Source organism: Coffea arabica, chromosome 5e, assembly GCF_036785885.1.
Source record: "Coffea arabica cultivar ET-39 chromosome 5e, Coffea Arabica ET-39 HiFi, whole genome shotgun sequence".
Lineage (NCBI taxonomy): Eukaryota > Viridiplantae > Streptophyta > Magnoliopsida > Gentianales > Rubiaceae > Coffea > Coffea arabica.
In genome coordinates this window covers 17,048,399-17,054,452 of record NC_092318.1, presented here as the reverse complement: position 1 = coordinate 17,054,452, position 6,054 = coordinate 17,048,399, and positions in this window count along the sequence as shown.

Genomic DNA, 6,054 nt, shown 5'->3' with positions numbered 1-6,054 from the left:
AGATACAACACAGCTAACCAAAAGCTTTTCCTAGGTATCCCTCACACGGGATCAAAACAAGGCTCAAAAACCCTAATCTAGTCCTCAACGGAGCCAACCGACTCCCCCCCCGAGCTAGAGCTAGGGGCGCCTCCCTGACCTGGAGCTCCGCCACCTGGAACTCCCCCTGGCGCATTGGCGCCAATCACTCCCTGGATGAGTGCCCCACACTCATCGATAATAGCGCCGGACCGGTCTCTCACCTCCCGGACTACCCTAGTGAGGCGGTCGTTAACCACCTGCAACTGCTCTCTCAGAGCGTTCGTCCTCTCCTGCTCCATGGCCACGTTCCCCTGGAGCTCCCCAATCCTATCGGCCTGCATCCGCGTGATGCCCCTAAGCCTAAGGGTCTCAGTGCGCTCCCTGGCGGCGGCACATCTAAGCCTCCGTCGCTCAGCAAGCACTGCCACAACCACGTGGTCCGCGTAAGAATAAAACTGGCAACGCCTACAGCGGCGGGTTCGGCTAGCGGTATACCACAGCCGAATCGGACCTCCTGGTCTCTCCTGGTAGTCAATAACCCGTGGGTGCCTCTGAGGTGGCTCGTCTCCGCCCGCTCCACTAGTGCCGGCCATAACCTACAAAGAGAGCAAAGGTTTATAGCTTAGACAATATATTCATACTTAATGGCATCTAAGGACCAGGTTTGAGGTTCGCCCAGGGTAATTCTAACCTAGGCTCTGATACCACCTGTGACAGCCCCACCTTCCCCTAAGGCGTACCAAAGGGGTTAGCGGACTGCCTGCCCAGCTCTCGCCAGGACTACTAAAGTGGTAAAACATTAATTCAAGTCGTTCGGGAAACTACTAACGCGCTTAACCCAACCATCAATCAAGAAACGGAAAACAAAAGTTAAAACGTAAAGTGAATAGTGACTGCCACGTCACAATCAGCCAGAACCCAATCAAATGCAAATAACTGCTTACAATCCCGGAAAGGAATATATATACAAGCCAAGTAGAATACATGGAACATGAATACCCACACACTGTTACCAACCACATTTGTATGATTACAAGCCAAAAGGAAACATGTAAATCCAAGTACAATCAAGTTGCCAACTATTGAGGAGCTATACAAAATCTCTCAACTAGCTCTACTCAACTCATCTTCAAACTCAAAAGTCCAAAAGGTAAATCCCTGTAAGGAAAACAAAATTCACGGAGTGAGCTTTCGCCCAATGAGGTACCATCACCAAAATATACCAGGATCACATAAACACAAGAATATTCAGTCCAAATACGCACGTCAAGTAAGTAAAATCAACAACACCCAAGTGTAGGGAATAAAAGGATACGGATGGCTCTCAAGAGCCCTTTTCCTCTTTTGCCATGCTTGATCTCATCTCATTGACTCTCCGTCAATGTATACCAGGTAATCATGACCGTAGACTCCTCTTTACTCCAATTATCCGTCCACCTCACTTTCCCCTTACCGGGCCCGAACACCAAACAGTACAGAATTGGTATTACTCGAGTATACCGGAATCAAGGGTCTCATACCCAAAGATTCCCAACTACAGTCCCCATGGCTTGTCAAATGTCCCCGACCAAGTCCTTACTGGCTCGAGTCCATTGACTTCCAATGAGGTAGAGCTCAGAGTGAACAGTAAAGTTGGTATCCAAGCGATACCAAATCCAGTATAGTCAATAATATTCAAGTAATATCATAAACAGTCAAGTAAGCTTAGTATAATACCCAGTCAAGGAGGCTAGAGAGTACGAGAGTGGTAAAGTACACCCTCGCCTCACCTAGCTCAAACAATCATCACAACTAGTCCAAACCACAGAATTCACGTACAAGAAAGCCACGGAATAACAAACATGTGAGTAGTACACTCACCAAGTTTAACAAAGAAATTTCACAAGTTTTCGCCCGACGTGAGCCTCGGATCACCGGCACGCCCTATAACAATCAAGAAAGTACAATGAAAACTCAAACACAAGTCGAATACCTTTTTCTAGGAACTATTAAGGCAAGACCCAAATATAGCTTGGAAATGAAAAATACATAACATTTAGGGTTAAAAGGAGAAACAAACCCAAAACCGTTCATTTCTAATCCATCTCAACCCAACTCACAAGAATCTAATACCCTAGACACTCGGACAGCATTTCCCCTAAAATTTCAGCTTTTCCAACCTGCAAGACAACCAATAAAACTATCCAACACAACCACAAGCACCCAAACAAGTCATAAGCCATTCAATATACTTCATTAGGGTCACAATACCCTTCAATGATAGCCAATTAGAAGTTCAACAATCAACTCTAGAAAACCCCCAAATTGAAACCCTAAATCTGAAATTTTCCGCACAAGCGGAAATTTCCCGCAATTCTCTCCAATTAACGCACAAGAGAGCTATAAAACACCATTTGGAACCATCAATTCAAGCTCAATCATAATCAATCATGGAAAACAGAAAAATTCCAAGAAAAATCAGAAAATTAGGAAACTTCACTCCAATCCACCAAATCTTCCGGAAAATCACGTATATAACTACCATAAGGCACCAATTGGCCAAAATTAAAACCAAAAGATGAGTTCCAAGCAAGATACCTTAGTTCTTCAAGAAAGGTTGTAGCTTGTGAGGTTTTCTTCCAAACCAACACCACTAAGTTCTTCAAACACTCCTAGGAAGATGATTTTATGGACTACTTTGGGAATTAATCGGTTAGTTTTCAAGATTTGGCAAGAATTTGTAGATGAAAGGTTGAAGAGTTTTTCTCCTTCGCTCCCAAGAAGTTTCGGCCAAGACAAGGCTGAAATGAAGAGCTCTTGGTCAAAATTACACTTTAAATCAAGTAAGGTAAGTTTGGTCAAAAGTTAGGCAAGGTTGGTCCAACCAAAATTGGACACTTGGCACTTTGTCTTGCTAGAGTTATCTTCTTGTCTCCTCAGTATTAATTCATCTAGGTAACCTCCAATTATCTCCTAACACCTAGTCCTTAAATCCCTATATGCAATATTTAACCGAATCGGCCGAATTTCTCTCACTTAATGCACTAGCGGGTCCCACGTCCAAAATACGTTCCAAATTTCTCACGAACTACCTTATACTAGAAAAATGATTTTAAAACTATATTTACTGATAAAATGTTGATAAAAGTAATATAATAAAGAAAATAAAAAAAAACGGGTGCACAGGAATAAAATAATAAATAAATAAATAAAATTTTTTTTTTTCTGGGTTCTCACACTCTCTCCCCCTTAAAGAATTTCGCCCTCGAAATTGCTCACCTGGGTTACTAAATAGCTCAGGGTATTTCTTTTGCATCTCTTCCTCCAACTCCCAAGTTGCCTCTTCTATTCCATGATTTCTCCACAAAACCTTCACTAATGGAATTTGCTTATTCCTCAGTTCCTTAATCCTCCGATCGAGTACTTGTACAGGTCTTTCTTCGTAAGTAAGTGCCTCATCTAACTCAATCTCCTCTGGTCGCACAACGTGGGTTGGATCAGGATAGTATTTTTTCAGCATCGAAACATGGAAGACGTCATGAATCCGAGATAAACTTGGCGGCAACTCGAGTCGGTACGCTACCTTCCCAACTCGTTGGAGAATTTTGTAAGGCCCCACGAACCGTGGTTGAAGTTTCTTTCCTCTACCCGCAGTGACGCTTCGTAGTGGTGTGATTTTAAGGAAAACACGGTCTCCCACTTCGAACTCCAAGTCTTTCCTTTGGTTATCTGCGTAGCTCTTTTGTCGGCTTTGAGCTGTTTGGAGTCTTTGACGGATCAATTTAACCTTCTCTTGTGCATCCTCCATCCAAGGAATGGTTGTTGGATCTAGAGCTTTCTTTTCCCCTACTTCATCCCAATAAATGGGCGAACGACACTTCCGTCTGTAGAGAGCTTCATATGGTGCCATTTGAATGGACGAATGGAAACTGTTATTGTAGGCAAACTCTACCAAAGTCATATGTTGACCCCAATTACCCCCAAAATCCAGAATACAAGTCCGTAACATATCCTCGAGGGTTTGAATGGTTCGCTCTGACTGTCCATCCTTCTGGGGGTGATAAGTGGTACTAAGGTTGATTTTGGTCCCCAAGTTCTCCTGAAACTTTTGCCAAAACCGCGATACAAAACGAGGATCTCGGTCTGAAACTATACTCACTGGAACCCCATGCAACCTCACAATTTCATTCAGGTACAACCTAGCCAACTTATCCATGGAATCCTTCACATTCACGGGTAAGAAATGAGCCGATTTGGTCAACCGATCAACGATCACCCAAACGGCATCATGTCCTTTCTGAGTTCTTGGCAGTCCAGAAACAAAGTCCATCGTGATATTTTCCCACTTCCATTCAGGTATCTCAAGAGGTTGTAACAGTCCAGAGGGTTTTTGGTGTTCAGCCTTGACTTGCTGGCAAATCAGACAGCTTTGGATATATTGAGCAATCTCCCTCTTCATCTTATCCCACCAGTACAACCGTCGCAAGTCTTGGTACATCTTATTACTACCAGGATGGATCGTGTATTTCGATCGATGGGCTTCCTCTAAAATTTCTCTTTTCAGGTTTTCATTATTGGCTACCACTACTCGGTTCCTATACCTTAAAATCCCTTCAGGACCCAAATTGAAGTCAGGTAGTGCTTCCTTTTCCACCTTTTCCTTCCACTTTTGTACCATCGGATCCTTCTCTTGGGCTTCTTTAATTCGATCGAGAATAGCAGATGTCACCCGAATATTCCCAAAAGTTATTTGTTTGCCTCCCAGTCTAGGGTTCCACTCGCTAGCTGCTCCTAACATTTCCCACTCCTTGACCATTAACCCTGCTACTTGAGCCTTCCGACTTAAGGCGTCCGCTACTACGTTAGCCTTACCGGGATGGTAGTTGATCGTGCAGTCATAATCTTCTAAGAGTTCCATCCACCGGCGTTGCCTCATATTCAACTCTTTTTGGGAGAAAAGGTATTTAAGACTCTTATGGTCTGAATAAACCTCAAAGGTAACCCCGTAGAGATAGTGTCTCCACTTTTTCAGAGCAAAGACCACAGCAGCTAACTCCAAGTCATGGGTAGGGTAGTTTTGTTCATGGGTTTTCAGTTTCCTAGAGGCAAAAGCAATCACGTTCTTGTTTTGCATTAACACACACCCTAAGCCTTCCCTCGAAGCATCGGTATAAACAGTAAAACTGTCTTTCCCATTTGGTAAGGCCAAAACAGGAGCCATGGTTAACCTTCGCTTCAACTCCTGAAAACTGGTTTCACACCTAGTATCCCACACAAAACGGCTATTTTTCTTCGTTAGATCGGTTAAAGGGCCGGCCAGTTTGGAAAAGTCTTTAATAAAGCGTCTATAGTACCCAGCCAACCCTAAGAAACTGCGAATCTCAGTGGGGTTTTCTGGCCTCTTCCATTCAGCCACTGCCTCTACTTTCGCGGGATCCACTGTAATACCTTCTTTTGAAATCACATGTCCCAAGAAAGAGATTTTCTCCAACCAAAATTCACACTTACTAAATTTGGCGTATAGCCGATGATCTCTTAGGGTTTGTAACACTAGCGTCAAATGCTGCTCATGTTCCTCACGGGTTTTAGAATAGACCAAGATGTCGTCAATAAACACGACAACAAATCGGTCCAAGTAGGGTTTGAAAACCCGATGCATCAAATCCATAAAGGCGGCAGGGGCATTGGTCAACCCAAAGGGCATGACTGCAAACTCAAAATGCCCATATCTAGAATTGAAAGCAGTCTTGGGTACATCTTCTTTCTTAATAAGCAACTGATAGTAACCCTGTCGGAGATCTAACTTGGAAAAGACCACCGCGCCTTGCAACTGGTCAAACAGTTCATCGATATGGGGAAGTGGGTATTTGTTCTTAATGGTCATATTGTTTAATCCCCGATAATCGATACACAATCTTAAAGTTCCATCCTTCTTCTTAACAAATAGTACCGGAGCCCCCCACGGAGAGCCACTCTCCTGAATAAACCCACGCTCCAACAGGTCTTGCAACTGTAATTTCAACTCCTTGAGTTCAGCAGGTGCCATTCGATAGG